The 24,186-nt window shown below is 44.8% G+C and overlaps 1 protein-coding gene across 2 annotated transcripts in view; it reads left to right on the forward strand.

Moving 5' to 3' along the window:
* casz1 (castor zinc finger 1) overlaps window positions 1-24,186 on the forward strand; it is a 149,103-nt gene that overhangs the window by 12,073 nt on the left and 112,844 nt on the right. For both annotated transcript variants that reach the window (XM_077018491.1, XM_077018490.1), the window contains exon 2: window positions 17,530-17,637. The gene's annotated coding sequence lies outside the window, so the exon portion shown is untranslated. The remainder of the gene's footprint in view (window positions 1-17,529; window positions 17,638-24,186) is intronic.

Raw genomic sequence — 24,186 nt, forward strand, 5'->3', positions numbered from 1 at the left:
TTATGGATGAAATATTTGACAGCCGAGGGTGATTTGCAAAAAAAAAAAAAAAAACCGACCTCTCCTTTGGCTAACTTGAGCCGAGCTCCTGAATTAGCTTTTTATCACAATTAATTAAACTACTCTATAGGAGTTGTTCCATCTTGCGCTCATCCGTGTGGGATAAATAAGCCATGTTGGCGGATATATGTTCCTTTATTAGCTGACATGATCTCGCCAGCATCTGTAGCTGGGAAGCTGTCTGCCTTGGCACGACTTTGCCGGGGAGTCGCACGCCATCACTCATGCTGCGTCCTGGCTTTATAGCTCGTTTTGTTAAAAACCTCGTTTTTTTAATGCAAGGTGTCCGAGTTATAGCCCGTCTATGCAAATGAGGTAATTTTGACAGTTTGTTATTCATGTCGTCGCCTTTTTAAACACTTAAAGGGAATAAATCCATCGCTGACTGGCAACTCTGAAATTGCCACTAAATATTATTAAATATTTTAACAAGTTCCTTGTAAATATGCCTTAAATGTTTGAACGATGGGCAGCAAGAAAAATGGCCTTGCATCAACTTATTAGAGGCCATAAACAGGACATGATTTATAGCTATTGTGGAAGAACTTAGGACACCTTTTTTTCTTTTTGCTTATACTGTTTGCCTTGTCTGTCCTGATGTGCTCAGTAAATATCTAAGCATTGTTTAAAACCCAGAGCATTTTATAAGTCATGGGACATTGCAGAGAGAAATGACACAACTGTGGCATCAGTGAGACAGTCACTCTAATGGCACACTGTACATCACAGCGCCAGTGCTAAGGTTTAAAGTGCTCCTTATCTTTTTATTGTGAAAAGCTTTAAATTTTGTGGCGCTACTAGCCACGAGGCATGAGAAAGTTATATGATGTGTTTCTGTGTTTGTAGTATGACCGTCCCATAATGAGGGCTTGTATAAAACCACTTTAATTGAACTGAACCCTCTTTGAGACCAGGAAGCTGGGGAAATGGTCCTTCAGTAACAAAACTCTTGTCATGGAAAAAAAAGTCATAGCTTTCATACGAATATTTCCAAAATTATATAATTTTTTTTTTTCACATGAAAATATCCAAAGCCAAACTACCTGTGGTTTTGTGCCAGAATGGTTTCTATGGCACATAATGTTTTACTGTACATAAAGCTTTTTAGTTTTCTGGTCTATTTGTCTTAAACGGCAGGTGGTTTAGCAAAGGAAGCTGCCTCTATGTTAGGACAACAGAATCAACGAATCAGCTTCTGGTAGTGAATCACTGTCTGTTGTTGAACATTTGCATACAGGAGCGCTGCCCAGTGGGATAGGCACCCCAGACTGCTGTCAGGTCCAGGTGTTGGGCGGGGCTGGCCAGTGTGCAGCTCTAATCCCAGAACTCCTCTGTTCTCCCCAGATGTTTCCGCAGACCCTTCCTCTCCAACATCACCCCTCTCTGCTCTTTATTTGATGGTCACATGAACCTAGTTACTAATTTGTGTTATTAAAAAGTCGAACAAACTGCACTTTCTAAAAATAGGAATGATTGTACAATATTGAAACCAAGTGTCTGGTTTGTGGTATGTTGTTTGTTATTAAAGGCCATAGTTTTGGAAGGTGGGGGGTGTTAGTGCAAACACACATATGTTCACCAGATCATTTAAGTGGCTTCATATTTTTGCTTTTCCTGTATGTTGAATGGTTTTGTATTTGGTTACAGTTTGACAATAAAACTGGCTGATGTTTCAAATAAGTTTAGAAGTTTCTTGTTCTGACAGTTGAGCAATATCTACATGGTTAACAGAAAGTAAAAATAAAGTAAAATAATTAAAAATAGCTAATTGAGATATAATTGATCTTTTCTAGTTTGTTCTAGGATAGTCAGTATGTCTAAAATAATTGGACTAAAAATGTTAGTTCCTCTCCAAGACACTTTCGTAGAACCTGATCTGCACCCTTGTGAGGAGAAGCAAACCTGCTGTGATGTCCAGTTTGCACTGTGAGTGTAGCGTTGTTGATGGGCTTGGCTGGGGTGGGATGGGGGACACTGTGTCCCTCTATCACTCTATCACTCTATCACTCTATCACTCTATCTGAGTACATAATTCTTTCAGGCTACAGTGAGGTGATGTTGGTCCTGTCAGCAGTGTGTGTCTCCCCTCTCTCTCCACAAGATCCCCAATCCCTTCTGCTCACTCTCCACCCCATTCACTCTCCCCTCTGCTCACTCTCCCTTCTGCTCACTCTCCACCCCATTCACTCTCCCCTCTGCTCACTCTCCCTTCTGCTCACTCTCCACCCTGTTCACTCTCCCCTCTGCTCACTCTCCACCCCATTCACTCTCCCCTCTGCTCACTCTCCCTTCTGCTCACTCTCCACCCTGTTCACTCTCCCCTCTGCTCACTCTCCACCCCATTCACTCTTCCCTCTGCTCACTCTCCCCTCTGCTCACTCTTCACCCCGTTCACTCTCCCCTCTGCTCACTCTCCACCCTGTTCACTCTCCCCTCTGCTCACTCTCCCCTAGCACTCCCTTTAGCAATGACTCAAGCCACACAGAGGGTCTCTCGAGGGCAGGAACCAAGACGAGGCGAGCGGAGGTGGTGTGGAGGTGGAGCGCTGGGTGGAGTGAGGTAGACCTTAACGGTGCCTGGCCCATGTGAGGTGCTCCTGGGCTAAAAGCTCAGGCAACTCTCGCCCTGGCTAATTTGATTAGACCGTCTGCTTTACAGGAAGTGCTGAAAGACGCGGCGATCGTATCACAGCGAGGCTCGCTGCATCCAGGCCCCGAGACGCTCGCCAGTCCTCCTCTTTTGAATGCCAAAGTAGTCTTCAATCTCGTTACACTGGGGCTTCTGGATCTAGCTCTCCCCAAGACCCCACCAACCACTACCCCCAGGTACTGATTAGTGGGGTTAAATGTGGAGAACGCTGTATTGGTATTTCTATGGTAGCCTGCATGCTCGGCACATGAGATATTGATTATGTTCCTCCCTGCCACCATGTGTCTTCACAAAGTCTTGGGGGCCTCGGCTGCAGGACACTTCGGAGAAGCCGTACTTTAATTACTCTTCGACTGGCTGACCTCTTGGAGTTTTGAAAGGTTCTTCTATTTTGGCGTGACGAGACACTTGACTGGGTTATTCAGAACCAATTAAACCTGGACAAACGTTATTTAATCCAACAGCGTATTACGTTTATGTAATATTTTAACATGTCTTGTCTGTGAAAAATATGATGGTATAGCCACTGACTGAAAATGTGCTAGACTTTTACTCCAAAGAAGATCCTCTGTTTGGTCTGAAGTGAAGCTGGCCCACAGAGTGGCTAGGGAAAGCCCTGGAAAAATGGGGTCCTGATCTTCTTGGAAATGCCACAATAAATCGCAGCGCCTCCCCTATGCACGGATGATTAAATGTGCTCCTAAACTGCCCTGATTTGTGGGGGCACCTTGCCGATTTTATTTGCCACTGTTAACATTTTCATTCCTGCATTATGCATGCCGCTCTGGGGCAAGAAGTGCTACAAACAAATGGCCTGCGGGATGAACGTAAACACAAGCTGCCTCCAGAACTGAGAGAGAGAGAGAGAGAGAGAGAGAGAGAGAGAGAGAGAGAGAGAGAGAGAGAGAGAGAGAGAGAGAGAGAGAGAGAGAGAGAGGGAGAGAGGGAGGGAGAGAGAGAGAGAGAGAGAGAGAGATAGTAGCTGAGGAAGACTGAGTGAGAGGAAGGGAGAAAGAGTGAGAGTGAGTAGCATCCCGTGCTGGCTTGACTCCGCCTCCAGTGGTGAGCTACTGTACACCCTCTGTCAGAGGCTCCTCCCCCAGGGCCTGTGTGTCTCAGCTCGCACGAGGCCGTGCAGACGGCAGCAGAGACCGCAAGGCCTTCACACGTGTGTAGGGCAGTTTCACAACATAATCAAGCTAAAGTTAAAATGAAAGCTAATAGTGTATAGAAAATGATAGTGGTGGTGAAATGCTGTTAAGTCAAATTATTCTTCAAATATTAATGGTAGTACTGAGAGCAGAAACAGTATGCATTGTTTTTTTAAAGAAAAAAAAAAGAATCGTGGAACTAAGAAAAAACGCCTTTATAATGGAGTAAAGATATAATCCTTCTTGTCCAATCATTTGTATTTTATGATTTTATTGGCATGGTTCTATTGTAAATCTAGTTGATAATTAACTAGCATTTTCATAAGCTGTAGAAACTCTTTATTTTTTTCTCATAACTCCTATAGACTTCTGTTTATTCTGTTTACATAAAAATGTATAATGTTTTCCCACTTGCTGGGACGGCCATCTCTGTGTGCTTTTGTGTGTGTGTGTGTGTGTGTGTGTGTGGGAAGGGGGGGTTTGATGTCTGAGGGAACATGTCAGCTCTCATAGCATCTCAGTGCAGTAAGAAGCTCGTCCTCTCAGCCCACCCTCACTGCAATCTGACCATGCAAATCTATGCAAATATCATTTCACTGCTGGACAGTTTCACCGCGGGCCTCCACTATATAAATGTTTTGCTCCAGTATAGAAAGAAAGTTCCAAACAGTGCTTATGACTCACAGCGGCTAAAGTGTCACTTTACAGAAGACCTAATTGATTCAAGAGTGTCACGGGAGAAAGCGGAGATTTGGAGGGAAATATGAAATATATTTGTCATACAGGCAAAACAGCCTGTCCCCTCAGTGTTTGTGGCAGTGCTGCTGAGACACAGGGCCTGAGTTCTGTGCTAGCCCTGCTCCACGACGCCAGCTCGGGCTGTTAAAGAGCTCTCTTTTGCTTGACATAATGTGACTCATGCATGGAGCATCAGAGCGAAGGCCGATATTGTCTTTTTATGACTTGACCTTTGAGTTATTAGTTTCCTCTTTGATGAATAACTGTTGTCGCCGTGCCTCTGAATGAACCAAGAGGAGCTTTTTGTGGAGACTTTCAGTTTTCTGACAGTGGCGTTACCGCCTCCCGCCGTCCGCCGTGGCAGGAGATATGGGTGACGTATTATGAAAAGTTATGGTTTGATTAATTGAGTGGAAAGTTAGGAGAAGGTCAAGAGCAGTTTGTTGGAAGTGACTTTTGGTTCACAGAAAAATGACCTTTCTCTGCATAATTCCTGAGGGTTGTCATATCTATTGGAGTCTGGAGTGGAACTGGAAACCATTAGCATGAGAATCTTCTCAAACGTCACTCATTCCATCCCAGCGAACGTGAACATTCTGCCGATCTGGTCCGCACCGATCCAGTCAAATTCACAGTGCGCGTTACTCCGTTGCAGTGATGATTGTGATGATTATACAAATTTTGATGGAGGATATGAGTGAGTTTTTTTTGGGGTTTTTTTTTTTTTCTTTCACTTTTCGGTACAACAGTATGTCAAAACCTTGTGCAGTTGTGGAGCACAACGTTTGCCTCCCTTTGAGAAACGGCTGCACGTCCTTATGGTTTGTAAAATGTAAAAACAAACCTTTGTGAGGCCAGTCAAGATGATGATGCAGGTGGAATATGTTGTGCAGTGGAAGTCATAAGTTATCACGGAGTGCCTCTCTCTCCCATATGAAGCTGTTTGGCAGAGGAGGTATGGACGAACTCAAATGATGAAATATAGATGCACTTTTATCTGTGATTGACTCTTTTTTTTGATAGCTCTCTCTCTATTGGAAATGCGGCGTGTTGATAAGCCGGTTCTCGCTGAAGGGAGTGAGTACTTAAGGTATCTTTCAGTGTGATGCACATCTGTGTCCCAGCCCAGGGACCAAACCCCAAGCCCAACAAGGCAACAAACGCTGAGCGCGACCTTCTCTGCGGCAAAATAAAATACGGCTCAAGTTTTCATTAAGGTGCTATTGATTAGCTTTTCCTGGCAATGAGTTATGGATGACATTAAATAAAAGGGGGAAAATATTTTTACGACTTTTCCCGGGCCATGCCAGAATCTGCACTCTTCACACTCACTAGCCTCGACAAGCGTTTTGTTTTCGCTCAAATTTTTGTGGCTCTCACAAAGCCGAAGTGATGCTATGTGTAATGCTCCTCTTTTCTCTTTTTTTCTTTAAAGCCGTGGAAGACAGCATTATACGTTTTCATGCTTAACTGTGTGATCCTTTGTGAGAGTAAAGAATTCCAAAAAAAGGCAGTCTGGGGGGGGGGGGGGGGGGGGGTTGAGCTGAAGCCTCTGAGGGTGTGCGACCTGCCTGCTTAAGCCGGTCGCTACAGGAAGTGTGTGTGCACGTGCTTGGCTGTGCAGCAGCATCGTGTGGTTGAGCGTCAGAACACCAGGCTGCCGGCAGAGGCGTTCGGAAGGAGCTAAGAACGAGTCCCGAATTGGCAGGCTCCGCGGAAGACGGGAGACGACTCCGTGCCGATCTGTGTTCGGCCCACTTTTACAACGTCTCTTACAGTGTTCTGGTTTCATCCCAACATCAAAGAAGGTCGCTCCTTTTAAAGTATAGCCTGGAGTTCCTTATTCTCCGGGACCTCCCCCTCCAAGACTGGATCAGATTGCATATCATGTTGACGAGATGGACAGGGGCACGTTTAGGAAATAAAAGCCTAGGTGAGGTGGAGCAGAGATTTGTGAAAAGATGAAAGGCGTGTGGTTATTAAGAATTCTTATCCTTCCTGTCTGTTGAAATGAGCCTGACAAACAATTGTCCTCTAAAATTACACAATGATATATGACGGTAGATTGATTTCTCTTAGTTTTCAGGTGAGTTACACAGATGCAGAGATTTCCCGTGTTTAATGTCTGTTAGAAATTAGTCCCCGGTTTTGAGTTCTTGATTGACCTGTTTTCCATTGCTGAAACTGCTTGCTTTCCTGTCTTTGCATGTATGTTGCATCTCCCAAAGCGTGCCCATATTTCATAGTTTTACATAACACGTTAAAAAAAACCTGCACAAAAAACAGAAATGCCAAAAGGGTGTAAAACATCCTGAGGATGGGATAGCTCAGGGCAAACCTGGTAGCCAGGCTGACTACTGGGGTGGACTGGCGAATGCTTGTGGATGCCTGTCTCAGGAGCACTTTCATTCTAATAATTACATTTGATATTGTCCACCAGCCAGTTTGACTCGTTTTTGTGTTCCAAAAGACATCTTGTTTACTCCGAAAGCAACAACTACCCCCCCCCCCCCCCCCCACCCCCCACCCTGCAGTGGATTTCATGGGCCATTCTCTGCATGACCTGAGTTCATTTATTTAATTTTCTCCTCTAGATTGATTGGCCTCAGTGCACACAAACAAGTGACGAGGATTCAACTGGACATTTGTGAAATTCTGGGACAGAAAGCGTATCTCGTGTGCCCATGTGCCAGGCAAGGGGAGACTGGCCCTGCAGTCTTTGAACGCGAGGCTCCCAGATAGCATTTCACACGCACTAGCGCCGCCCCGACCGCAACACGCCTCCCACGACGGGCCCTGGCCTCCATCGCTGCGCTCCGTTCTCACTGTGCTTCGTGATCACGGGTCGTTTCGACGCGGCACGGCGCTGGGGAACCGAGTCGAAGCCGCAAGTGTCCACCTCAAGTGCATCTGAAGGCACTCGCGCTGGTGTTGTTATGGCCGTTTGCCACGTGGCCACACAGAACAAGATCCTGTCACAACAAACGCTTTATAGAAGTCTCAGCATACCTCTAGATTACCTGATCTTGTTCTCCCTTTCACACATTTGAGAAGCATATTAAGTTTTGAACTTGCTACCCCCGCAAACATCCTGAATGAGGTCCTCAAACTTGTTTTTCTAGCTAAAACACAAGGTGGAAAAAAAATAGACAAAACACGTGAATAATTGCTGTCAGCATGAATATTGTGTAAGGCAAAAATATCCCTTAATAGGCCAAAGTGGTTGTGGGCTTTGTTGACGCAACTGTAATGACTGCCTTAGTGTTATTGCAAAATATCCAGAAATTTCAATGGCAGACCGGGTGGACTGTAGTTGTAATATTTTTGTAAAAAATTCTTCCTCCAGTGAACTTAACACAGTTCTTGCGGTTTCACCGACCTTGACTGCTTGTAGTTAAATAAAAGTACACAACATCACAAGACTTTGTTTTGGTTGTTTATTTCCACTTTTCAATATCTCCACAGTATCTTGTGGATAACACCTAAAGCTCCTGGGCTGCCATTTCTGGTCCGTAACCTGAAGCCTGAGGTGTGTACCAGGTGTTTTACTTAGATTTATTTTTCCACCAGCCAAATGGAAAAGTGCCATGCTCTTCAACAGTACTATTAATATGTCTCATGCAGCTTTGCAAGATCGACCCCCCAAAACACGGTTTTATTGCAGAATCTTGTTATTGTGAGGCATAGCTCCCCGTTTACGTTTTCAGATAATAACAGCTTTGTGCACACAGAGTGTCACAATTAGCACTTTGGGCAAAAGATCAGTTTGGCTCAATTCCCATAAGCACCAGTGTATCGCCAGGACATGAGAGGAAGATAATGCACGTGTTCGCACGCATGCACACAGTCATTCAGACACACGCAAACCCCACACGCACAGTCTCAGTGTGTCTCTCTCTCTCTCTCTCTCTCTGTCTCTCTCTCTCTCTCTCTCGCTCTCTGCTCTCTTCTCTCTCTCTCTCCTTCTCTCGTCTGGTCTCCTCTCTCTCTCTCTCTGTCTCTCTCTCTCTCTCTCTGTCTCTCTCTCTCTCTCTCTCTGTCTCTCTCTCTCTCCTCTCGTCTGTCTCTCTCTCTCTCTCTCTCTCTCTCTCTCTCTCTCGTGCACTCGTTCATACTGCCTCTTTTTTTCCCTCTCCTCCTTTAGTCAATCATAAACACAAACACACCGCGCGTGCCAAGGTTGGACTTCTGGGTGCTGGTTCAGGTCGTGTTGGGACCGGCGCTAGGGTGGGCGGAGTAGGTGTGAGGGGGCGTCGCCCCGCACTCCTTTCCCGCAGAGTTCCGAAAGGCACTACGGAGGGAAGGGGGAGGAGATTGGGGGAGGGGGGGGGGGCTTTCATCTGGGTCGCAACCGCTACCATTCCCACGAGGCCACGCAGAAGGTCCCAATTAGGCAGACGGCCCCACGCCAGGAGCGTTTTGCACACAGATTTGTTCGGAGGGAGAAGTAGATGTCGGGCACGTGGAGGCCTGGGCCCCGCGGCCGCCGTCGTGCGCCGCGACACAGCACGACGATTCAAACCAGTTCCTTCTTATTACAAGTGGAATTTCCTCTGTGCTGATTGAAGTTTCAGCATATTGCTGCCACATTCGCTGCTCCCACAAAAAGAGGCGAGAGTTTTTTAAATATTTTGCAGAAAAGGAGAGGAGGAGGGGCAGGCGAATTGAAGCGGTGGAGGGGGAGGAGTTCAAAGTGACAGACTTTTTTTCTTCTTTGCTGATACCGGGCCATCTGTGACCAAAATTTCAAAGTCTCTTGATTTAGTGGAAGCTCCCAGCACCGACGTTTTCTGGCATGATTTCACTCCGCTCTGGAGTTTTTTTTTCCCCTGAAGTGGCTTCCAGTGACTGACTGATTTATATGATCAGCTCTGTTAGCAGCAATTGCGTGGACAGCCAGATGAATTCAGACATGCCTTGATGTGAGATCTAAGGAATGTGAATTCATATCAGAAATTGATATTGATATTCTCTTTCTTTAATAAAAAAAGCCAGAAAGAAATGCAACAATAATAAAACTCATGCCATTTAGCGCTCCTCTGTGCTAAGTTAATGGAATCCCCTAATGTTTAGTGTGAAGCATCAATCATGCAAAAATCTATTGTTGCATTAGCCTTGAAAGAACAATAATAATAAAAATGCTATAATGGCTTTAGCTTCCTTTCCATAAATCATGTTGCAGGGGGTACAGTGGTGTGTGAAAGAGTGTGTGTCTGAGCATGTGTGTATCTGTGTATGTGTTTGTTTGTGTGTGTGTATCGGTGTGTGTGTTTGTGTTTGTGTGAGAGTTTGTAGAATAAGCAATTTCAGCCATCTCAGGTTGTTGAGGACATTGAATATTGATGTGACGGTAAACAATAATCAAAGTTTTTTTCACCCCTTGTGTCTCCTGCCTGAATACAGTAGGTGACAGCGTGTATTTCTGTGTGACTACGCCGTGTCTGGCACCAGTGGCCATGACTCTGTTTCTCCGGGCAGGGTAGCTACTTGCCGCTCAGCTGTAAATCATCAGTGCATGCATAAAAATGGTGTCGGATGGGAGATTTACTGTAACGGTGGAAAACCTTTTAAACAAATATTAAAATAAGGTAAAAAGGCGTCTGAAAGTCGTTTAAGAGGGCATCGCACTTCAGTGCAGAAGTGAGCAGTGAAAGCTGACAGGCCGTCAGAATTTACATTGGTATTAGCATTTGATTGATGAGACGATGCACACACTCACGTTGCGTTAGGCTGGAGGATGTGGTTTTGGGGGAGGTTGGTGGAATATGCGGGTATCAGTTAATCAGTCTCATTCTGCCAAATGTGTGTAGTGGGGGGTGTGGACCAGTGGTACCAAGACGCCACTCAACATCCACTCACTGGCCACTTTATTAGGAACACCTTTCTAGTACCGTGTTGGACCCCTTATGTCTTCAGAACTGCCTTAATCCTTTGTGGCATTAGATTCAACAAGGTGCTGGAAACATTCCTCAGAGAGTCTGGTCCATATTGATGTGATAGCATCACACAGTTGCTGCAGATTTGACGGCTGCACATCCATGATGTGAATCTCCCGTTCCACCACATCCCAAAGGTCCTCTGGTGACTGTGAAGACCATTCAAGTACAGTGAACTCATTGTCATGTTCAAGAAACCAGTCTGAGATGATTTGCGCTTTATGACATGGCGCGTTATCCTGCTGGAAGTAGCCATCAGAAGGTGGTTCACTGTGGCCATAAAGGGATGGACATGGTCAGCAACAATACTCAGGTAGGCTGTGGCGTTGACACGATGCTCAATTGGTATTAATGGGCCCGTTGCATCACCACCATCACAATCAACCGTTGATACAAGTCAGGATGGATCCATGCTTTTATGTTGTTGAAACCAAATTCTGACCCTACCATCCAAATGTTGCAGCAGAAATCGAGACTCATCAGACCCGGCAATGGTTTTCCAATCTTCTGTTGTCCAGTTTTGGTGAACCTGTGTGAACTGTAGCCTCAGTTTCCTGTTCTTAGCTGACAGGAGTGGCACCCGGTGTGGTCTTCTGCTGTTGTAGCCCATCCGCCTCAAGGTTGTGCATTCAGAGATGCTCACGACTGGTTATTTGAGTTACCGTTGCCATTCTACCAGCTCAAACCAGTTTGGCCATTTTCCTCTGACCTCTCGCATCAACAAGACATTTGCGCCCACAGAACTGCCGCTCACTGGATATTTTCTCTTTTTCTGACCATTCTCTGTAAACCCTAGAGATGGTTGTGCGTGAAAATCCCAGTAGATCAGCAGTTTCTGAAATACTCAGACCAGCCCGTCTGGCACCAACAACCATGCCACGTTCAAAGTCACTTAAATCACCTTTCTTCCCCATTCTGATGCTCGGTTTGAACTGCAGCAGATCGTCTTGGTCATGTCTACATGCCTAAATTCATTAAGTTGCTGCCATGTGATTGGCTGATTCGACATTTGCGTTTATGAGCAGTTACACGGGTGTACCTAATAAAGTGGCCGGTGAGCGTGTATGTTGGGTGTTCGTACGCGTGTCTGAGAGCTGGCACGTGCTGCTCGTGCACGTATATGTGGTGGCAGACACGAATGCCTAGACAGCTGGGAGAGGGTAAGAGTTGGAGCGGTCAGGTGAGGGACATGCCGGCCTCGCTAAACAGGGATTCACACCCGCTGGGAGCCGTTAGAGTGGTCCAGAGACCTCTCCAGTGCAGGGACAGCGTGAATTACCCCGTCCCCCACGTGCCACTCCACACGGCCTCTGTCAGCACAGGGCGGGGGGGGGGGGGGGGCAAAACAAAGAAGTATGAAATTAATAAAGCTTTTTAGCTGGAATAATCAGTCATTTTGAACTTGACTGAAGAGAGCAAGAAAACAAATACATTTTGGGGAAAGAATACATGTATTTTAATGCCTTCAAGCAAAACTAATTAAAGACGACACCTTATTTGCATAAATAAGCATTATAATTTGCATGGAGGCACCAGGGAATATGTCGAAAAAAGAAAGCAATATTTTGCAGTCTGCTAATTTCATTTTATTTAGGATTTAAGCCTAATAAAGATTCATTTTGGAGGGGAAGAGAATAATCAGTGGGGGGAAATTTGAACTATCTCCAAAGATGCAGCAGCCCCTATTGAAAGGGCCCTTTCAGAGTCAGGAGAAGCTTGCTAATCAGGAGTGGAGCTTCCTGGCCTGGCTCCAACACCAACTCCTTGAAAGGTAAAAAATTTTAAAGCCCAATTTATTAGTATGCAGTTCTGGCATCAGTGGGTGAATTAATGGCGGTGACTGATAATGACTGTAATCGTGGCACAAATGGGGTGTTGAAATAGCAAACAACGGGCACCAGGCATGTAATGGAGGTTTTATTAATTACCCGAACTGGGGCACGAGCGAGCGGGAGGATTTACAGTGGTAGTGGCAACCGGTGGGCCTGGGGGACGGCCCGGTGTGATCCGGCAGTGGAGAGGTCAGTGGGTCGGTGGGACGAGGTGGGTGAGAGACCACTGGTGCACTCACTTTAAAAGCAGTTTTGAATGGAACTGCTCGCTGCAGAGAGGGGACTATAGCCCAGCTTCAGGCAATTTTGATCTGGCTAGGCGACATTGGTGTGTGTGTGTGTGTGTGTGTGTGAGTCAGGAGTACAGAAGTGGGTTGCTTTTTTTACATTTTATTTGGGGTTCATGATGGTGCACTTGGTTAACAGATTCAATATCCACAAACAGTCGTCATAAAGTATAAGTTACGATACTGGCGTTCTTTGGCCTAGTCTGGAGGACTTTGCATTTCATTTCAATTTTAATTAGTGACTCTTATGTGCTGTCACGCTAGGCGTGGTTTGCTCCAGGCAACATAGACCTTCACTTTAACTGAAATGTTTTTAACCCATTGTTCCCTATAGAAAAATCTTTTAAGCCATTGTGCCCTATTAAAAAGTAGGTACAAGGTACAAGTCAGAAATATCTTCATGATAATTGAACCAGCTGTTCCCAACAGCCTCCATTTTGTACAATATTTGCACACTTTATTAGGGTGTGACCTCTGTAGAGATTTTAGCAGATTATAGGAGACTGACCTTCACTGCAGGCCCATATGTTTTTGTTTGGTTTTTTTTTTTTTTTTTTGGAACTCATGTAAAACAGAACTGTGGTGGTGAAGCAGTGTCCGCTCTCTCAGAAGCTCAGTGGATCACCCGCGGCGTATGGCTATCTCCACAGAAGTCCCGTCCTGTATGGTGGGCGGGACGATCGGTGGGTGGCGTTAGCCATCAGCTCATCAACAGGAGAGAGCTGATTAAAACTGCTGTTTATTACCCAACGATTCCTTAATGGACAATAGACCTTAAACATGGAAGAAACAATTGGAGTTTACTGCTTGGTGGGCATGGCTGATTTATAGAAATCACACCAAGCCTGTAAATTCTCCAGTAAAAGACAGAGACGCTCTTCTCATGCATAATCAACAAGTTCAGGGAGCCACTTTGAGCACAATTTCAGACTTCTTTGTTCACAGCCGAAGACTTCCCCAGCTTGCTCAGTTTACAACTGTTCCGTTTAACTGAAACAAAACTCGATACGCACTCCATTTGCTTGAATTACTTGAATTACTTGAAGCGCAAGATTTTGCCCCATAAAAATGTAAACAACATATTGTAATAACGTATAACTTTATTTAAAAACTTTACTTTAAAACATATCGTAAGCATATTGCAATATGTCTTAGTTTCTTATGAGTACATAAATATAGAATGGTTTGATTATGTGTTTTGTTTAGACAGGAAGTCAAATCAAAAGTAGTTGATTATCCTTTATTTCTTCAACTAGAGCCAACCTCCCCCTCCACACCCCCCTGCCCTGTACCAGAAGCACACAGAGAACACCCACACAGACACACAACAAAGAAAGCAGCTGGGTTTTATTTCACTGAATAAAAGCAATCCTGGTTGGAGGCCTTTGAAATCATTAATAGATAAAAAGAAAGAAAGATCACATTACATCTGGAGAGAGAGAGAGAGAGAAAGAGAGAGAGAGTGAAAGAGATAGAGAGATAGAGACATTGAAGCCTGATCATTCATCTCTCAGATGTACCATTCAGAAAAGACTCTGCTACAGTCAACATGTTTGCGATGGCTAGCAAATGACTTAACTGTGTGTGATCTGTGAACGTTTGCGGACGTGACGTGGACCCAGGAAGGGACCACCGCTGGCCTCGGTGTCTGCTCATGTGTGTTGGAGAAAACCTGACGAGTTGTATTAGATCTGACAAGGCAAGGGCTGTGTGTGTGTGTGTGTGTGTGTGTGTGTGTGTGTGTGTGTGTGTGTGTGTGTGTGTGTGTGTGGTACAACCATCATTATCTCCCAGAGGTGGGGCACTGTAGGGGAGGTAAAGCATGAGGAGAAAAAGAAGAAAATGTTAACAGAGAAATGAGAGTATTCCAATTATTCTTGAAGAGCAATGTCCCTCTGTTTTGTCACATGACTTCTCATCAGTTTGCTTTTAGCTTTTAACTGTAACACGGTTTTATGACACTGAGACAACACCGTTGATATTACACCTCTTATGGAAATTTAGAAATTATGAGTGTGGCTAGGAGTGAGGCCTGTTTGTTATACATATATACATAGAGTGTGTATATATATGTACATACTCCAGTAATCCAGTCATGACAGCTTAGTGTTTTCTTAATTCAGCTTAATTTGGAATCTCTCAGTTTGAACTGTCAGGAATATAATATGATCAGGAAAAGATTGTTGATGTTTTATTGCACCGAAGAACAGGTAAAAGTTCAGTTAGGGTTTTCTAGTATGACCCGTGAACAAGGATCTAAAAACTGGAGTTACCTGGAGTAGAAGGCACTGCAAACATACACCCGCTAAGTTTTTGATATGGCTTTGTTTTTAGGCAAACAACACGTCAGCCACAAAATGAAGGTTGAATCATAATCTGAACACACAGTCAACTTTCCCCTGCTAAACCAGCCCTCTTTAATCGGTAATTTACCCTCGGGAAGCTCAAACTTGAGAATATCTCACTTCTGTAAACTGGAATAAATCATGTCACATTGATGTCAGTTGTTTGTCAGGGTCTGTAAAAAAGAATGTGACCCAGGAAAGAATATGTACTAGGAAAGGTGTGTGTGTTTTGGAATTCTGTGAATAGAAATTTTGGGCCACCCCCATAGTGTGACGAAATGGTGATTATGGTATGATAAGTGTGTCCTTACTATATCCCTTAACCCATATCTTAACCCATATCGAGACTTCCGACAGACTACCTGTGTGCGTGTGTGTGTGGCTGTGCATTCAGACGACCTTATCTTTGCTCACTTTGAAGGTTTCTGTCATAGCTCACTTCCTGATGACTTTTTTTGGAATGTTTTCAGCAAACATAAGACAGCAGATCATGTTGTTGTTTTTTTTTTTTTTTTTTTTTTTACTTTTGGGTGTGTACTTTTTTGCAGTTTCTGAGATCATCCTTAAAAAATGTGGTGAAAAACATTTCATGTTATGACACATCAACTCTGGTTCTACATAATCATCTGGACTTTTTTAAATAAGTGAGTGTGCAGTCACTCAACATGGAGAGAATGGTGCGTTCCTCCTGCTTTAGTGTATTTAACTGTGGGAGGTGGGCTGACTGTGGTTGGATCCATTAGATTCAGATCCATCGAAGTATTGTATCACAGTTTATAGACAAATATTTCTGCCCCAGAACAACCCCAGCCCCCCCCCCCCCCCCCCCCCCCCCAAATCTAATTCCCATTTAAGCAAAAGAAATGATGACTATCATATCCACTCTGCACCAAGACAGAGTGTAGGAGTGGGTGTGGGTGTGCAGAAGAGCAGGTGTGAGGCTGTTTGGTTACCAGTAGTCAGAAGGTTGCCTGTTCAAGACCCACAACTGCCAAGATGCCACTGTGGGGCCCCTGAGAAGTGCCCTTAACCCTCAGCTGTGTTCAGTCGGAATTGTAAGTTGCATTGGATTAAAGTATCAGCTACATGGCATAAATGTAAATTTGGTGGGTGTGACTGTGTGCATGTGTGTGTGCGTATGCACGTTTCAATTTTCAAGGCAGTTGATTTGCGTATTGTTACAGGACTCTGTCCAGATGCTTGCATGCTTTCTGTAAATGTGGTAACATCAACATTCCAACCAGGGTCAGTTTCCTATAAAACATTCCGCAGAAGTCACAGGTGTACCAAGGAAAGGAAAGTATCATTTCTAATCTGAGAAGAAATTAAAATGACTAAAGTGTACCTAGTTTTTCCTTAACACTTAGAATGCCACTTAGAACATTAGTTTTCATTAATATCCACATTTTCATTTCATGCAGTGTCACACAATTCAAATCTTTTACCATTAAAAAAACCACATGTTAAGGTTGCAGAGTATAATATGTTTTGGACATTTCTTTTGAAATACATCTTGTAAGTCCAAAGAATTAAGCTACAATCAAATCCTACTGCCTTGGGATTTGAATTTAATTATATTCAGTCAATGATACTGCCAAAAATGTATTTTGAAATCATAACAGTGGGTTCATAAGTCTGATGTGCATACATTTTGACTTTACATTTTGACTGTGGCACAGCAGAACTCTTATGTGGTGCATACATTATAGTGGCTTAATTAGCAATGTAATTAGCATTGTAATTAGCAACTATAATAATTACTTTTATTTATTATGATTTTAGTTTATTTAACTGGTAAAAAGTGGTGGTGTAGTGCCATTAGTTTGGCCCTTTCATTCAGTTGTTTTTGGTTTTCAAGTGACTTCAGGAAGTCATTTGCAAATGAGCCTATAGCTACCAGTGGGTTTTGTTTGTTTGTTTGTTTGTTTGTTTGTTTTTATTTGCCAGGGAACAACTCGGTTCACAAATGCAGAACTGTAAGATGTTGTGTCAGGTATTACGCAGATGGAGACAAGCGCTTGCTGCTCCTGAAAAAAGAGAAAATGCTTTGCCTTGAAAGCTTCTAAACGTTTGTATGCTGCTTTTATATCATTTGGACTGTCTTTGTCTGCACTCTAAAGGTTCTCCCATGTCTTTTTTTATAAATCCAGAAGTCTCTATTTTCCTTTGAAAGGGTAGCATGCAGAAATGCACAATCTAATAAGAGCGCAAGATGGACGATAATGTATTTTTATTAACTTACTGAGTGGTTTGTTTTGGCAAATTGAAAGTCGTATTTTTCTCTCTAAATATCTAATTGGGCTTTTGGCGGATTTTACAATGAAATGAAAGCAGTTATTTTGGCCTTGAAACAGAAGGCTTTGTGGAAACCCTGTGTAAAAACAGTCCGCTGACGGAATCGATGTTAAAGAACGCGCGAAAGCTCACACGAACTGAATGCTTATTTGTTTATATGGTGCTCATTTGAAAACTGAAAAATCTTGCGTATAAACCTGCGTGTGAAGCTTCTGTTCTGTGTGTCATTTGTGTAGGGATCAGCCTGCAGAGATGTAAATGTGTTTACCCAGCACCAACTAACAGAGAGACAGACAGACATCCTCGATCCTGAACCTCGCTGGAGAGACCAGCCCACCTAGAAGGTGAGTTCTGCCACAAGGCCTAATCCTGCAGCACGTCTCAGTTTACGTCCACTAAATATGCCATATATGTGGTAAACACTCAGGCATCGGTATCACCGAACAAATATAAATGAAGAAATAATATAATATATTGTTAAGAAATAATATAATAATACAGTTTGTATTGAGAGAAGAGGGCAATCTTGAAGATTCCTTTTTTTTAAGTCTGTTTTTCTGAACACAGCCTTGAAATGTTAAGGTAAGTTTTGTATCCGTCATCGTAACGCAGCATATTCGGGAGTGGGGAAATGTGTGCGTTAAATGCGTTGGCACAGCTGCGAGCCCTTCACGGTACCAGTGCAGCGGACGACATGAACGCGCCGACACTTTCTCACACGATGCAAAATCCAAGCGGGCGCGTGCACAACGGCGGAGGGCCCGGGCAATATTGAAGTGGCACCTCCGGTTCACAACACAGCTTAATTGAGTCACACATGCGGAGAAGCGGCCCAGCCACACCACGATACCCAGAGGCCTGGATTAATTAAGGGCTGAAAACCCGGGAGTCGGCAGCACTCGGCAGGTGCAGGCGGGGCCGCCTCTGCCTCTGCCTCTGCCTCTCTCTCCTGTGTCACCGCGACGCCTCTTTATACATCCGCAGTGAACCTGTGGCTTACATTGGCTTTGAGAACGCACACAGAAGACTGGCCTTGTGCGCAGAGCTTTAAGTTGTTTTATTTATTGTTATCAGACACTGATATATTTGTTTCGAAATGATGAAAAAAGCATGAACATTTCTGTTTTTTTTTTCCCATAAATGTCTCATTTGTGGAACGTTTTGCTCATTTGACATGGTCTTCACCACCTACAAGCTTTAAGTTAATACTGTTATGGAGGAATCTCCCAGTAAAGCATTGCTTACACATGGCTGATTGTCTCCTAATCCAAAACAAGCTGATTTAGTCAGCCCAACTCACGTCTCAGCACAAAAGAAACATGCTAACCCACCTCCACCCGCCCCCAGGCCCCAATCCCCGCCCCCTGCTCCACACACCCCGCCCCTGCTGCCTGTTGAACAGACCTCTTGCCCACCGATTGGTCCAGCCTTCCCGCACCGCTCTCTGTTGGCTCTGCTAGGTGATTGGGGAGAAGCAGGTCTCCGTGGGTAACGGCTGCCATGACGGCACCTAGACGGAGAGCGGAAGACGGACTGAGAGAGCCAGCAGGCGTTTGGGGATGAGCAGGGAGATTTCGTGGGGCTTCACCCAACCCCCCTCCCTCCCCTCCTGAGCCCCGTGGAGCCCTGCGGAGCCTTGCCCACCCCTGCCACCAGAGGACATGTCCGCCCCTTGCGCTTGCAGGAAGCTAGGCCTGGCGCTGGGAATGGGCAGAAAATTGAGGTTAACGAGCATGGCGCATGCTAAGTGGTGAGGGAACTCCCCCAGCTCTTGGTTAGGGTCATGCCCTCCTCCTCCTCCTTCCATCGCCACCCCCAGCCTCCTCCATCCTCCTGAGAGCCACACCGACTCTCCACCTCCAACACGGAGCTGTTGTCACGATGGGAGTGGACGCCACGGCTTACGTGGCCCGGAAAAATGAGTGTTGGCGGTAGCAAAAAGCCCAACCTCCCCTCCTCCCCCCCCCTCCCCCCTTCTGACAGTCAGAACCCCGAGGAGTGGCCCTTTTTTTTTACATGGTATAATAACGCTACCTGATATAATGAAGGTCATTACAATCAGAGTTAATATGGCAGAGAGTCAAGGCACGCGTTCTGTGTTTGAGAGTTAGGCCCGGCGTGGTCGGGCATGGCGGGCCCGGCGGGAGAGGACTGATAGTGTTATCAGCGCTAACCTGCTTCTAATACGGGCCCTCAGTGCTGGAAGTGTCAGCACTGCGCTGCACCTACGCTCCCGATATCAGCGGCTCAGGACTGAGCCACATCCAGCATAAATCCCCTCCCTAGGTGGCCTGGGGCCCCCGGGCTCTCTGCCTCCACCTATTCTAAGACGGGTGGGGAAGGTGTTCACACCACACTTTCAGGAAGACGGGCTTGTTACACTCATAGAGAGAAAGAGGGAGGGAGGGAGGGAGAGAGGGAGGGAGGGAGAGGGGGAGGCTGTGGTACACTATTTTCTTAAGACACCAGCTCAGGAGAGGTTTTTCAGATTTAATCCTCTTCACCCGAATCCAAGGGCACCCAGATCTCCCTCGTTAGCGCTGGGCTGTGCTCGTCAGAGGGCAATGAAGTTGAGACAACCTTTGAATTTTGTCTGCTGTTCAGAAAAGAGGTGACATAGAAACTCTTTCTTTTCTCTTCCCTTGAGCTGCAGGTAGGTTTGTGTTATTTTAGGACGTTGACAATAAACGGACTAAACCCTAGCCCTGGTCTGCCACACCTAATATTCTAATCCAAATGCACACTGTGGTGAATAATTTATTGATTTTTTAATTGTCTTATTTCTCCTTCACTTCTTTGCGTTACACAACATTGTCAAGAAGACTGCAGTTTACAATACAACTTGGAGAAAGGAAGCATGGAAGGGAAGAGTTTTAGAATACTTTAGCTTTTCAAATCTCACCCTGAACGACAGCAAAATGCAGCATGGATATTATTATTATTATTATTATTATTATTATTATTATTATTATTGCTGTTGTTGTTCTAGTCAGTAGGCACAGAGACTGTAAGGGTGCGTGTTTTCCCACCTCCCCTTGCATTTATATTCTTCTATGATTGACTAACCGTAGCGCCCCCAGGAGCACCTACAGTGCGTTTGCAGTAAACTCCCTGCTGACAGCCCTCATGGAAAAGGATGAAACAAAACAAAAAAAAGGCGGTCTGGGGTCCCCACGTTTGATTTCTCCCCCCCTCTCGCATGCTCCTTTTTAAAAAGTGGCGGGCTGATTGTGTGCAGCCCATGAAAGCGGTGAAGCAGGGCAGGGGGCGCCTCTATTCAGGGCTTGCACCTCGAGACGCGATGCCCATGTCTAACCCCTGGCGACTGGCTGGCCCTATCACTCAAACGTCCCGGCCCTCTTTGTGGCTTTCTCGGGACCACAGTGAAATGATCTCTTTTGTTGCGCATCATTAATTCCATCTGCTGTGTGAGCCTGGCTGTCTGTTGCAGGGCCAGGCTGCCGTGATGGTGGCCAGGGGCGAAGTGAAAGGCCCACGTCCGTGTGCCTGTGTCCTGACCTCCTCCTCGCTCCCCCACTCATCATACCTCTCTCCCTCACTTTGGCTTTTTCTCTCTGTCTTTTTCTTTTTTTCCCACCTTTCTCTCTTTGCCCTCTCTCTTTGGCTCTTTCTCTCTTGTCTCTCTCTCTCTCATGTGATGCATTGGGCCTGTGTCTGTTTTATTTAGTCACGTGTCCGTGAGACACCAGTCCAGCTCATGTAGGTTTTACTGGGTGGACGGTGGCATGGTGGTGAGAGTGATACTCCGAGAAGAACATCCTCTGTTGCTCCTGAAGGGTGTGAAGGGCTAGTGTGATTAACATCGCTTTTTGTTTTCACACCGCAATTTAAATGGCTATTTGTAAATATTCATAAAGACTAATGAAGTATCAAAATAAAGCTAATCTGAAAAATTGTACTCACGAGTCGAATACGTCCCTTATTTAGGACATAACTAAATACTTATGCAAATTCATTCACGGGAATGTATATATAGCATCAGCATAATCTGATTTCATGCTCTGAATAAAGAAAGACCAAAGTTAGTTTGCCTGCTAAACTTTGTCTGCTGAGTTTGTTACTGTTTGTTTAGATGGTCACTGAAGTTCACTCATGCTGATTTTCTTGCATCACAGTATCTGTGATGCACCAAACAGATGTAACGTTTTCTCTCGGCAAGGAAATATTTTATTCATGATTTACATGAATGATAAATCTTCAGAAAGTCTTAGTGCTGATGGGCATACACAATTTAACATCTGTCTTCCTCAGAATAATTAATAGCGCATCAGAGCACTGGGGACCCAGACGTCAGGCCTTCTCCCCTGCTTCTCTTTCTGTAATTATTGTCAAAAACAAAGCAGGCGTGGATTTGCATCTCACAGTGTTGTCACTGTTTTCTGGGCTTCAAAAAACAAAGTAAAAGGCCTGATTAGCGGAGGAACTTTGTAACTTTTGTAGACGCACATTTCTTGATGCCTCGGAGCAGCTGCTGGTGTATCTTTGAGTACGGTATCCCTGCATGACACGAGGTTTTAACTGATATATGTTCATGGTCTGTTTTAGCAGTCTGTAGCCTACGGCATTTGAAGTAGTGTGGTTTCTTTTGACTGGTGCCACACCCTTTCTGTCTCAACACGGCACCTCGTGTATGAATGTGATTGGCTTGGCTACAAGTCTCTTCTCAGCTCTTTATGATGATGATACTGCAGATTGTGAGTGTGTGTGTGTGTGTGTGTGGGTGTACATGTGTGTGTGTGTGTGTGTGTGTGTGTGTGTGTGTGTGTGTGTCTTCGAGCGTCGATCCTTGCTGGATCCTCTTGGTGTTGAGTTTTCTGGCCCCAGAGGTTATCCGATATGACCTGACCTCTTACGTAACACTGTAGACTAGAAGTGGAATTGCTGTAACCTGTCAAAGCGCAGGGGCCGAGGGAAAGTGAGCACAGCACACTTCCTGGTCTGCTCCTTGACCACAACACTATACACTATTGGCTAAATGGCTGTGTTGCTATCACCCTGAGTGACACCCTGTTGCCCAAAATCCAGAGTGCTGTATTTGTTGGAACCATTATGAAATAAAAAACCTCAGAAAAAGGCCACTATTCAGTTTGAATTGATTCCCTGAAAAACTCCTGCAGTCAATGTGCTTTCATTTTGATGGTATTACTATGGACAGAATAGTTTGTGTCAGTTTCAGCTCTCCATTACTTTGTCCATTAGGGTGAAACTGGCTGATTTTATTTCTCACACTCTATTTTCTGTGATAAAATGGAAATTCAAATGTTTATTAAGTCTGAGTGACATCCACGTCCGGGAGCCAGAAAGAAAGTAAGTCAACTATATCTCGTTTCAGTTCATTTTTGTTCAATTTCCCTCTCATGATCAAATATTTCACTTTCCAGTAGGGTCCTAATGGGAGTGTCAGTTTCGAGAGCCCCTTCCCTTTCTCCTCCGCCACCATTACCGCCTCTCTGTGGCTGCTTCAAATTTCCACCTGTCAACAATAAAAGCACAGGTCTCAATTTTAACCAATTTCTAACCCACTGTGAGGCCTTTAGTGCTGACTGGAAGTGTTTTCTGCACACTGCGGATGATGGAACTGTGTCCCCTTGATCAGAGGAGACCAAAACCAGACCAGCTTGCACTGGTGTGGACTTTTCACTATTTGCTTTCAGTGATTTTTTTCGCACGGTACAGTGTTGCCCAATGATATGTTGTTCAACTTGCACTCATTTATTTTTAACTCATTGCTCTGTCACTTCTTTTTATTTAATATCTGCATTTAAAACCAGGACATCATCAGTCCACCCTTAGCATAACTACGTTTGAACATTCTGGATTCTTACAGTATTTATAGTCCTGTAAAGTACATTAATACATGAGAAGTTCAGAGTTTAGAATAGCAAATGACTAAATTTCCAAACAGTATGCTTCAGTGGTCTAAACTGCGGAGCTGAATCTCTGCCCCCAATAGATTGTGTATTTGGCAGATGTTTTTGAAGCAAGCTTTTAAAGCTCCATCACTATAAGAAGAACAAACGTGATGTCTCCGCTTCAGAGGTGTTCAAATACCCCTTCTATAAAACTAACTTGGCTAAGACATCTACAGGAACGCAGGGCAGCTCCCCAGTATAATCCCCCTCCTGATACAAAAGCCATTTTCCTTTGGTTCCCCCTTGGGGAGTGTGCATTATTCTGAGTTTTCTTTATATAACCTTATCAGGAAGGTCTGGCTTTTTTTTTTATATTGTCACGCCTTTTGCAAGCCTTGTAAAAAGTTTATTTAAACTTCAGTCATCAGGGTAACATAATCGTCACTTTTTTAATGCCAGAGTGCATCCTTACATATAGTATTTGGGAATGCTGTTGAGAGAACTGACTGACATGGCCATGTGCTGACTCTCCCATGTCCAGTGTGAATACTGCCGCGTGGCACGCATAAGATTCAAACCCCAATCTCCATTACCGCACTCACCTCTGCGCAGCTCTCCGTGCCAGCGAGGGCTTAGGGAGCGGAGAGACATGTTCCAGGCCACGAAACGCTGTGCATGTGCGAGAAGCCGCTTTTCTCCGCCGCCGAGGCGTATGGAGAGCATGTGAGAGCATGTGTGTGAAGAGGCTCGGAACCGGCGGATGTAGCCAGCGCGACACGGGACAGGCGGATGTAGTCCGCCCCGGGCTTGGCTTTCACTCAAGCTCATGTCTTAGTCAAGCACATTTTTTAAAAACCATCACAGACTATTTTCTTTCCTCTTGTGTTCCAATAGCATAGAAGGCCCTTTTGAGAATTTGCATGGTCAAACCTCTGTCCGAGATTTATAGACTGAACTCTCCATCTTGTACTAAACACGTCTAATGTTTTCTTTTTTCCTTGATCAACTGCAGTTTGTTTG

The sequence above is a fragment of the Brachyhypopomus gauderio genome, chromosome 10 (genome assembly GCF_052324685.1).
Source record: "Brachyhypopomus gauderio isolate BG-103 chromosome 10, BGAUD_0.2, whole genome shotgun sequence".
In the NCBI taxonomy this organism is placed as follows: domain Eukaryota; kingdom Metazoa; phylum Chordata; class Actinopteri; order Gymnotiformes; family Hypopomidae; genus Brachyhypopomus; species Brachyhypopomus gauderio.